The sequence below is a fragment of the Pipistrellus hanaki genome, assembly GCF_964339955.1.
Source record: "Pipistrellus hanaki genome assembly, chromosome: 5".
Taxonomy (NCBI): Eukaryota; Metazoa; Chordata; class Mammalia; order Chiroptera; family Vespertilionidae; genus Pipistrellus; species Pipistrellus hanaki.
Genome location: NC_140507.1, coordinates 90,431,661 through 90,444,064, shown reverse-complemented (window position 1 = coordinate 90,444,064; position 12,404 = coordinate 90,431,661).

The window sequence follows — 12,404 nt, the reverse complement described above, 5'->3', positions numbered from 1 at the left end:
GTGTTGGGGGACTCTCAGCAATAGATCTCTAGCACAGTGATCCCACACCCGGCGCTGGCCCTGACCCCCTTTCTCCCTCATTTTTCTCCTCCTAACTCCCTCCAACCCCCATCCCCTCATTTCTAACACACTCTGCCTCCCGTTTCAAGGATGGCTGTGAAACTTAGGAAAGGACCTGGAAAGTAGAACCAACTGAAAAGTGTAATTTGTAATGGGAACCAGCATGTGTTGAGACCACAGTTCTGAGCTTCCAAAGTAAGGAGATGCACCACCCAGGTGGGTGGCTGCCCCTCCAGGCCCATTGCTAGTGCGCACAAGTGCACTAACCATCATCATGGACCTCTAAGGTAGACCGGCCCCCTTGATTTTCAGACCTCCATTTATTGTATTTCACACAGCTTTCATAGGCTGCCATTGTGAAATCAGGATTAAGAGGACAGACAAGTACGTATTCATCTCTCTTGTTTAGGAATCGCATCCTAAAGAAAGTCTGTACAATGTTCCCATGTTGGGCTCACGTTCTCAGTGCTTATGGTCCTCAAGGTCAGTGGTAGGACTCATCACACTCCATTAGAATTTCCTTTCTATCCACATCAACCAACAGGGCTGATCTCCTTGAGAGCGGGGAGTCTGGGTGTGGTCCAAAGGTAATAGCCATTTGCCCTGAGACAGTGTAGCTTGAGCCATGGCAGGGTGCCAGACAAGGCTATTAGTCTATCCTCACCAGGATGGTTCAGAGCAAATAAGAGAATTCATGTAAAGGGAGAAGCCAGGCTGCCTTCACAACCTCATTCAGCCTTGGGGCATGAGAAAGAATTGCTGACCTCAGAGGAGATTTGGAAGCAGTGCCTGGGGAGGAGGTGAGTGTGGACCCCGGGCCCTGGGACATTCCCTGTCCCCCTTTCAGATGGCCTTCTGGTCACAGGTTGCCTCCCACCCAGGGGCCAGATCCACAAGCATGGGGAGACGAGCCCCCCCTTTTTGGACAGCCATGGGCCTCCATGAGCCCCGGGGGGGCCCCCATCGCCCCCACCATGGGGCATCTCACAAAGGAGTGTCTTGCAACAGCCCTGTCTATGGGCTTTGACATCAGGGAGAGAGCTATCAAGTCCCCCAAAATCACTTTCCACTCTGGGAGCACTGCCCCACCCCCTCTACAGGTACTTACTGGTCGCCCGGCCCTGAGGGCCGGCATTCTGCCCCATTCAGGGGGAACACCCTTACTTGAGGACAAGGGACCTTCTTGCTGGCATCCAGTCTGGACCATGGGAAGGTGGGGCTTTTGTGGCCACTAGGGACCTCGTCCTCATTCACAGGGCCACATGGCCTTATCCACTGGACCACTTCCAGGTTTTGCCCCTGGCCCCAACCCGTTCTTCGCTTCACCGCTTCTGGCTCATCACCTTGCCTCCGCCCCAACCTCTTCAGCCCCTGAAGGGTCGTGCTTCTGTGGAGAGAAGTAGGTAGAAAATTTCAAAATTGTTGTTTCTTGGGCAGAGCTTAAAATCAGAGAGTGCACAATCAAGGTTTAGAATAAAAGGAGCCAGGCAGGTGTTTGACTGAATGGAAATGGTATGTGGGTGAGCTTCATCCCCAGGCCCAGACTCTACAGAAAAGGGGTTTGGCTGTGAGCCAGAGGAGATAATGTGGGAAGCAACACTGAGAATTTGAGGAGAAAGCAGTCTTTGCTAGAAGGCCAGAAAGAGCAAGATTTCACTTTAGGAAGTAAGGTAATGTTTGGGAGAATATCTGGTTTTTCTTGTGTGCATGTTTGTTTTATTTTTTTATATATGTTTTTATTTTTCAATCAGTTTATATTCAATATGATTCTGTATTCATCAGATGTACAGCACACTGGTTAGAAAATTGTGTACTTTACAGAGTGGTTCCCCCGATATTTCAGGTACCCACCATGTACTATACATAATTATTACAATACTAGAGACCCGGTGCACAATTTCATGCACCAGTTTTAGTCTAACATCCCCCAAGGTGTCCCAGATTGCGAGAGGGCACAGGCAAGGCATGATTGGGGCTGGGGAGGGATATGGAGGGCTCTAAGGTGTGTCCAGCCTGTCTCTCTCAGTCCTGATTGGCCAGACCCCAGCAGCAATCTAACCTACTGGTTGGAGAGTCTGCCCCCTGGTTGTCATAGCGACTGGTTGATCAGCTGACTGTCTGCCCCCGGGTGGTCAGTGCACATCATAGCGAGTAGTTGAGTGGCCTTAGCATATCATTAGCATGTTATGCTTTGATTGGTTGAATGGACAACCAGATGACCAGACACTTAGCATATTAGGCTTTTATTATATAGGATTATTGACTGTATCCTGTATGCTATAATTTATTTCTCTGTGACTATTCTGTAACTAACAATTTATACTTCTTAATCCCTTCATTTTTTTTACCAAGCCCCCCCAAAACCTTTCCCCTCTGACAACTGTCAGAATGTTCTCTGTATCTATGAGTCTGTTTCTATTTTTTTATTTTATCCTTTAGAATTCACATATAAGTGAAATCATATGATATTTGTCTCTCTCTGACTGGCTTATTTCACTTAGTATAATACTCTGCAGATCCAATCATGCTGTTACAAAAGGTAAATTTTTCCTTCTTTTAAAAAAAATTATCTTTAATATTAAAAGTATTACAAGATTTTCTTCTTGTAATACTAGTTATGGCCAACTAGTATCATTGTCTAAATGTACTACAACTTTTGTTTCCACTCATTTGCTGATGGGCATTTGGATGGCTTCCACAGTTTGACTATCTATAATAATAGTCGAATGACCTTCCAGATGTCCTTCCCAATGACCTTCTGGAAAAGCCAGGGCTGTGAGGGCTGAGGCCAGCCAGGGCTGCGAGTGGGACCCTCCAGCCTCAGTGAGCCCATGGGCCCAGCCCAATGCCAGCCACCAACCCTGCATGCTGTTCCTGGGTCCCACAGCATAGCCCCTGCCTCTGCCAATCCTGCCTGCCACACGCCACCCTATACCCCACCCGGCCTGGAGTTGTTCCTGGGCACCCCCACCCTCGTGGGGCCATGTTCAGTTTTCTGAGTACAGGTCTTTTACCTTTGGTTAACTTTATTCCTAATATCTTAATTTTCCTGCTGTAATGGTAAGTGGGATTGTTTTCTTAATTACTCTTTCTGATAGTTTGTTATTGGTGTATTAAAATGCCACTGATTTCTAGATATTTTGTATCCTGCTACTTTGCCAAATTTATTTATTAGATCCAGTAGATTTTTTGGTGGAGACTTTAGGATTTTCTATGAATAATATGTCATCTGTGAATAATGGCAGTTTTATTTTCTCCTTTCCAGTTTGGATTTCTCTTATTTCTTCTTTTGAAAAAAAAATATATTATTGATTTTTTTTACAGAGAGGAAGGGAGAGGGACAGAGAGTCAGAAACATCGAAGGGAGAGATACTTTGATCAGCTGCCTCCTGCACATCTCCTATTGGGGATGCGCCATCAACCAAAGGTACATACCCTTAACTGGAATCTAACCTGGAACCCTTCAGTTCACAGGCTGATGCTCTATCCACTGAGCCAAACTGGTCAGGGCCTTTTATTTCTTCTTGTCTCATCAGTATTGCTAGGACTTCCAGTTGAATAAGAGTGGTGAAAGCTGACAATCCCCATCTTGTTCCTGATCATAAAGTAAATGCATTCAGTTTTGGGCCAGTGAGCATGATAATGGCTGTAGGTTTTTCATATATGTTACTATGTTGAGATATAACCCCTCTATTCATACCTTGCTGAGTACTTTTGTCATAAATGAGTGCAGGAGAAGGAGAAACCAAGATGGCAGCATAGGTAAATGCCTAACCGCAGCCACACACAACAATTTCAAAAAAATACAACTAAATACAAAATGGACATTATCCAGAACTACAGGAAAGTTGACTGACTAGAAATTCTACAACTAGAAGTAAAGAGAAAACCAGAAGGAAAATCAGAGGAGCTGTAAAAGCCTAAGATACGGAGACATGGTGCACGTGCGAGGAGAGGATGGAGTCAGAGAGGAGGGGGCGGCTGAGTGCCTGGCTGGCATTCCCTAGTGGGAAGGAGATAAAAGCTCTGAACTGTGCTGAGCCCCAGTTCTAGACCAGACCCTGGGGACCCAGGCTCATACGGAGGGAACCTGGGCTATAAGGCAGAAACTCAGGGGAGCAGCGAAAGGCAGAGCCCCGAAGGCGCTCACATTGCGCGCAGAGGACGGACTGTTTACTGTGCCACTGGATTACCCTAGCGGGAAGGGGACAAAAGCTCCAGACTGCACTGAACCCTACTTCCAACCCCACTTCCAACTGCACTGAACCCCAGTTCCAGGCTCATTGTGGGAGAGACTAGACCACATGTGTCAAACACAAGGCCCGCGGGCCAAATCCAGCCCGCCAGGCCTTGCAATGTGGCCCGCACCACGCTGTCATCACTGCACTCCGCTGTCAGTTTATGACATTGTCAGTTTATGACTGTTCAGTAAACAATTCGGCCCGCGATTTAGGCTGGATTTTAGATTTTGGCCCCTTCTCTGATTGAGTTCGACACCCCTAGACTAGACTGTCTGGTAGTGGGCAAACCTCAAGGGCACCTTTCTCTCAGAGGTGCTTGCAGTGAGTACCAAAGCAGTGAGTACCAAAGGATACTGAGGAACACTGACACTCAGAAACCTCTTAGGGTGGGGCTGACAGGAAGCCAAGGCTGTAGGCTCCACCCTGAGACTCCACCCCATCCAAGCTGAACACAGAGGCTTTTGCAATTTTCCAAGTCTAGTCAAATAAGGCTGTCTCCCGGCATAGACACAGCTGATCCTCACAACCAATTAGCCTGGAGGTCAGTTCCTGCCAGTGATACCAACAACAATCAAGACTTAACTACAATAAGGCTGTACACACAGTCCACAAAGGGGTGAACCAAGAGTGTCCACCTCAGGTAACTAGGAGACTAACCCACTGAACCATATAGGACACCTAAACACACATAGCCACCCTACCAACTCAGGGAAGCTGTGAAAATGCTGAGCCAAGGAAACAGATCACAAATGAAAGAAATGCAGGACAAAAAGCAACTGGATATAGAGTTTAAAACCACGGTTATAAGGTTTTCCAAGAATTTCGTAGAAAAGACCGATAAAATAAATGAGACCTATGAGGATATGAAAAGGGATCAACTAGAAATAAAAAGGGATCAACTAGAAATAAAGAATACATTGTGTGAAATAAAAAAAAATATTATACAGAGTCCTAAAAATAGAATGGAAGATTGCAAGAATCAAGTCAAAGATTTGGAACATAAAGAGCCAAAAGACACTCCTCTGCAGAAGCAAGAAGACAAGAGAATCCAGAAAGTTTAAGATAATATAAGAAACCTCTTGGACAACTTCAAGTGAACCAACATCAGAATTATGGGGGTCCCAGAAGAAGAGAGAGAGCAAGATACCAAAAACATAATGGAAGAAATAGGGGCAGAAAAATTCCCCCACCTGGTGAAAGAATTAGAATTACAAGTCCAGGAAGCGCACAGAACCCCAAACAAAAGGAATCCAAAGAGGACCACACCAAGACACATCATAATTAAAATTCCAAGAGCAAAAGACAAAGAGAGAATATTAAAAGCAGCAAGAGAAAAGCATGCAGTTACCTATAAAGAGCACCCATACGAATGTCAGCTGATTTCTCAACAGAAACCATGCAGGCCAGGCGAGAATGGCAAGAAATATTCAAGGTGATGAATAGTGAGAACCTATAGCCATAAATATTCTACCCAGCAAAGCTATCATTCAGAATTGAAGGCCAGATAAAGAGCTTCACAAACAAAAAAAAAAGCTAAAGGAGTTCATCACCGCCAAACCAGAATTATATGAATTGCTGAAGGGTTTTTTTAGGAAGAGGAAGAAAATAAAGATAAAAATTATGAACAAAAAATACGTAATTATCATCAAGTGAATCTAAAAACCAAGGAAATTAAAAAAATTGGTGAACAATATTAACTGGTGAATATAATAGAACCAGAGGCATGGAAGGGGAGTGAATTGACGATTCTCAGGGAAAAAGGGAGTAGGGGGTGCGGGAAGAGACTGAACATAAACTGTGCACCTATGGATGAGGACAATGCGGAGTGGGGAAAGAGCAGAGGGTGTGGTGGGAACCTGATGGAGGGGAGCAATGGAGGGAAAAAAAATGGGTGCTGGATTTTTGTCATATGCATTTTCTGCATCTATTGATGTGATCATGTGACTTTTACCTTTCATTTTATGTGATATATCACATTCATTGATTTGTGGATATTGTACTAGCTTTGCAATCATGGAATAAATCACACTTGGTCAGGGTGTATGATCTTTTTAATGTATTGATTGATCTGGTTTGCTAATATATTGTTGAGGATTTTAGCATCTGTGTTCATCAGGAATATTGGCCTGTAATTCTCTTTCTTTATAGTGTCTTTATCTAATTTGGAATTAGGATAATGCTGACCTTGTAAAAAGAGTATGGAAGCCTCCCTACTCTTGATTTTTTTTTGGAATAATTTGAGAAGGATAGGTGTTAGTTCTTCTTTGAATGTTGGGAAAAGCACCTGTGAAGCTACCTGGTCCAGACTTTTCTTTGCTGGAAGTTTTGTGTTTTAATATATTTTTATTGATTTCAGAGAGGGAGAGAGAAATAGAAGCACCAAAGATGAGAGAGAATCATTGATTGGCTGCCTCCTGCACGCCCCACACTGAGGATTGAGCCTGCAACCGGGGTATGTGCCCTTGGCCAGAATAGAACCTGGGGGCAGCCTTTAGTTATCAGGCTGATGCTCTATCGACTGAGCCAAATCGGTTAGGGATGAAAGTTTTTTTATTACTGCTTCAATGTCATTAGTTGTGAATGGTCTATGCAAGTTTTCTGATTCTTCCTGATTCAGTTTTGGAAGATTGTATGATTTTAGAAATTTTTCCATTTCACTCAGGTTGCCCAATTTGTTGGCATATAGAGGTTCATCGTATTTCTTACAATTCTTTGTATTTAACTGTGATGTCAGTTGTTACTTTGCCTCTTTCATTTCTGATTTTATTTCGGTCCTCTCTATTTCTTGGTGAGTCTCACTAGAGGCTCATCAATGTTGTTTTTCTTTTCAAAGAACCAACTCTTTTTTAAAAACTTAAATTACTTATTATTTAAAGTATTGCATGCATTTCCTTTTCCCCCATTGACCTCTCCCCAGCCACCCCCACCCCCAAGCACAAGCTCTCACCCCACTACTGTCTGTGTCCATTGGTTTTGCTCAGACGCATGCACATAAGTCCTTTGTTTGATCTCTTACCCCCTGACTCCCTACCTCCCCTCATAGGTTGTACAGTCTGTTCGATATGCTAAGAGAAAGATAAATATCACATAATATCACTCATTTGTGGAATATAATGAACAACATAAATTGATGAACAAAAAATAGAACCAGATTCATAGAAGCATCAAAGAACCAACTCTTGCTGTCATTGCTCTTTTGTATTTTTTAAAATATATTTTATTGATTTTTTACAGAGAGGAAGGGAGATAGAGAGTTAGGAACATCGATGAGAGAGAGTCATCAATCAGCTGCCTCTTGCACGCCCCCTACTGGGGACATGCCCGCAACCAAGGTACATACCCTTGACCGGAATCGAACCCGGGACCTTTCAGTCTGCAGGCCGACGCTCTATCCACTGAGCCAAACTGGTTTCAGCTCTTTTGTATTTTTTTAGACTCTGTCATTTCTTTTTGCTCTAATCTTTATTATTTTATTTTTAAAAATATATATCTTTACTGATTTTAGAGAGGAAGGGAAAGGGAGAGAAAGAGATAGAAACGTCAAGGATGAGAGAAAATCATTGATCGGCTGCCTCTTGCATGCCCCACACTGGGATGGAGCTGGCGACCTGGGCATGTGCCCTGATTGGAAATCAAACAGGTAACTTCTTGGTTCCTGGGTCAATGCTCAACCACTGAGCCACACCTGGTAGGGCACAATCTTTATTATTTTCATTCTTCTGCTTACTCTGTGCTTTTCTTGTTGTTCTCTTTCTAGTTAATTTAGATATAAGGTTAGATTATTTATTTGAGTTTTTCTTGCTTCTTGAGATGGCATGTAATGCTATGAACTTTCCTCTCAGGATTGATTTTGCTGTGTCCCATACATTTGAGGTTGATGTGAGTTCATTTTCACTTATTTGTAAGTAATTTTTCATTTATTTATTTCATTGGTAACCCATTCATTGTTTAATAATATGCTATTGAGCCTCCAGGTGTTTTTGAGGGTTTTTTGATGGTTTGTTTGTTTGTAGTTCCTTTTAGTTTCATATCATTATGATTCAAGAAGATGCTTAGTATGAATTCAATCTTCTTCAATTTGTTAAGACATTTTGTGTCCTAACATGTGGTTTATCTTTGAGAAAGTTCCGTGTGCACTTGAGAAGAATGTGTATTTTGCTACTTTGAAATAATACGTTCTATAAATATCAATTAAATCCATGTGATCCAGAATGTCCTTTAAAGTTGCTGTTTCATTGTTTATTATTTTGTCTGGAAGGTCTATCCAGTGATGACAGTAGGGTGTGAAAGTCCCCTACTATGACTATATTGTTGTCTATCTCTCCCTTAAAGTACAATAGGTTCCCCCCCCCCATATATTGATATTTAGATGCTCCTATATTGGGTGTATATATGTTTACAATAATTATGTCATCTTGTTGGATGAATTCCTTTAGTATTATGTAGTGACCTCTTTTATGGCCTTTATTTTGAAGTCTAATTTATAAGATATGCATATTGCTACCCCAGCTTTTTTTGTTTGTTCCCAATTTGCATGGGAAATATTTTTCCATTTCTATACTTTCAGTATATATAATATGAATCTTTAGTTCTGAGGTAGGTCTCTTGTAGACAACATATACTTGGGTCATGTTTTCTGATCCATTCAGCTATCCTATATCTTTTTATTGGAGTAGCTAATCCACCTACAAATCAGGTTATTACTGATAGGTACTTTTTGACATTTTTTCTTTATACCTACATTCCTCTCTCTATATATATTTCTTCATCTTCATAACACAGTCCCTTTAACATTTCTTTTTTTTTTTAATATATCTTATTGATTTTGTACAGAGAGGAAGGGAGAGAGATAGAGAGTTAGAAACATCGATGAGAGAGAGTCATCGATCAGCTGCCTCTTGCACACCCCCTACTGGGGATATGCCCGCAACCAAGGTACATGCCCTTGACCGGAATCGAACCTGGGACCTTTCAGTCCCCAAGCCGACGCTCTATCCATTGAGCCAAACCGGTTTTGGCACCCTTTAACATTTCTTATAATGCTGGTTTGGTGGTAATGAATTTCTTTAGCCATTTTTGTCTAGGAAACTATTTTACCTTCAATTTTAATTTTAATTAATAGATTAGTTTTGCTTTCAGGTCTTGCTTTTTATTACTTTGAATACTTCATGCCAATCTCTTCTGGTCTTATTACTGTTTAAAAAAAAAAATCACTGACAGCCTTATGGGGATGCCTTGTGGGCAACTGTTTTCCTCTTTCTACCTTTAAGATTCTCTTTTTAAAATCTTTGCCATTTTAATTAAGATGTGTCTTGGTGTGGTTCATCTTGATTGGGACTCAATGCTCAGGGCAGAAAGATGTGATTTTCTTCCTTCATCAGATTAGCAAAGTTTTCTGACATTATCTGTTCAAATAGGTTTTCTATTCCTTGCTCACTCTCTTTTCATTTTGCTATCCCTCTGGTGCAGTTATTACACTTCACATTGTCCCAAAGTTACCTTAAACTGCCCTAATTTTTTATTTTTGTTGCTCTGATTTGGGTACTTCATTCTGTCTTAACTTTCATATCTTTTATTTGATCCTCTGCTTCATTGAACCTACTTCTAAGTCCTTTAAGTGTATTCTATATGTCAGATATGGTATTCTCCATTTACAACTGGTTCTCATTTATGGTTTCTATGTCCTTTGTCATGCTGTACTTCCAAGTTCTCTGTAGTTTCCATTAAGTTCCTTGTAGTTCTCACTAAGTTCCTAGAGCATCCTTTTGGTCATTACTCTGAACCCTATATCTGACAAATTGCTTGCCTCCATTTCATTTAGGTCTTTTTCTGGAAATTCCTCTTTTTCTTTCATTCACAGGGTTGTCTCCCCACTTTAACTGTATCTTTGAGTTTGCTTCTAAGTATGAGATACCTAGTCTCGGTGGAGTGGCCTTATGGAGTAAGTGTTCTGTGGCACCCAGCGGTGCAGCCTCCTTGATCTCCTGAGCTGGACATTCTAGAAATGTCCCCTGTGCAGTTTATTTGGGCTCTTCTGTTGGAATTGGGTCTTGATTACTGTTGACCCATATTGGGTGGGATATCCCCTCAGGCTGGCTGACTGTGAGTCTCAACCCTAACCATGTCATGTGAGCTGTTGTACAGGTGCTGAAACAAAATAAAACAAAAACTTAAAAAAACAAAAACAAACAAACAAACAACAACAAAAAACAGAACACCGCAAACAGCAATAAAAACAACCACAAAAGAGAATCAGGAAAGAGAAAACAGAACAAGAATAATGAAAGGGGGGGAAAGAATATGAGAAGAAAAAAGAAGGAAGAAAATAAGGAGAAAAAGTAAGAATAAAGAATAGGAAAAGGAAAAGTGTTTTTAAAATTATTTTTTTAAATGTGGAAGTTAGCGTCTGTTGGGATCTCCCTGTGGATCTTGCTCTTATTTTAACTGAGACTGACTTCTGTATGCCGATTCCGGGCCTCATATAAGATAGCCAACATCAGATGCTATCCACATTTATTCTGTGTCCTGTTCAAAGCTTCAAGCCATCCACAGTTAATGGCTGCATCTGCTGGGCTGGGCAGTGCACAGGAGGAGGAAAGCTGCACTCTTTTCAGCAGCACAGAGTCCAGGGGCAGGTCAGCATCTGTGCCAAAGGCATTCTGGGATTGCCTCCACCTGCTTCTGCCTTTCCAACAGCTGTCAGACTTAGTCATTGAAAAACCTATTTCTGAAAAACCTTCTGGGAGGATAGGACCTGTGGGTCTCCCGTGAGGGGTACATGTCAAGGAAGATCGTCAGTATGTTCCCCCCATTCCAGAGCCAACTGTCTGAATCCATCCCAGAATATTTCCTTGACCTTGACAGGGCAGAGCCCCTCATAGGCAGAAGCTGGAAGTTGCTATAAGCTCTCCCGTGAGAAGAAAGCACTAGTCAGTTTCTTAGGAAAGTCCCTAGGAATGGCCCCTTCCAAAGCCAGTCACTGATCCCTCTGAGACTGCCCAGACGCTTAGGCTTTGCCTCTGCTGCTGCCTCCTCAGCAGTGGTGGAGATATAGGGTGGGGCAAACAGGATTCCTGAGGGCGGGGTGAGTTGTATCCCAGAAGGCTAGGTTCCTTAGGCGGGCGGCTGCTGCTGCTGCTGCTGGGAGGGGCTTGTGCCTCTTAGGGGAAATAGCTGCTGCAGTATCAGGGTGGGTAATAACCAAGTGGAGGTATCCCAGTAGTTGCTCTCCCACGTTTCTCCCCAATGCCTCCCACCTCAGACTCTCCTCAGGTGACTCTAGTCCACACCACCCTTCCTCTGTCAAAACTCAGGTGAGTGGCTGCAAAACAAAATTCCTGTGTCCTGGCCCTTTTTTTTTTTTTTTAAAATGTGGTTTTTGTCTCCAGTGGGCTCCATCTCTCCCTGGTGGACAGATGCCCCGCTGCTTTTCAGGGCTGGATGCTACATGGGCAGCTCTTCCTGGCTCTGGTGCTCTCGACTGGGGAGCCTCACTTCTCTCAGGGGAAACCACCCCCTTCCTGCAGCCAAGATCTATTGCCACAGCCCTCAGCCTGCTGCCCTTGGAGCAGGGCCAGCCCTCCCATGGCCTCCCCCTTCCTGCCGGTCTCCAGGTGATTTCTGCTCTTCCTGGTGTAAAGTCCCCTCTTCAGCTAGTCGTTAGTTGGTAATTCAGAGTGAATGTTCCCCAATTTAGTTTTAGTTCCACTTTGGTTCTAGAGGAGGTGCGAGAAAGATCCACCTACTCTGCTGCTATCTTGAAAACTCACAATAGTAACGAATTAAGTGTTCCTTGCCAATCTAATTGGGCCAGCACAATTTCTCTTTGACATTTTCACACGTCTGAAATTCTCTCCTGGGTCCCTGTCTGGGGCACAAATACTAGTATCCCAACAAGTTGTAACTTTTCTTTACCAGTAAGTGCATGCATGTTTCCTATTGCTTGATGCGTTTACATAGATGTGTCCCTTCTGCACAAAAGACCATCCTAGAAGTTCACACATTTCCCAGCCTAACCTTTCCTTATCCCCAACCCAGTGAGGCCTGCTGACTCCACAGGGGTCTCACCTCTGGAGTCACTGATGCCCAACCTCCTTAGCCACA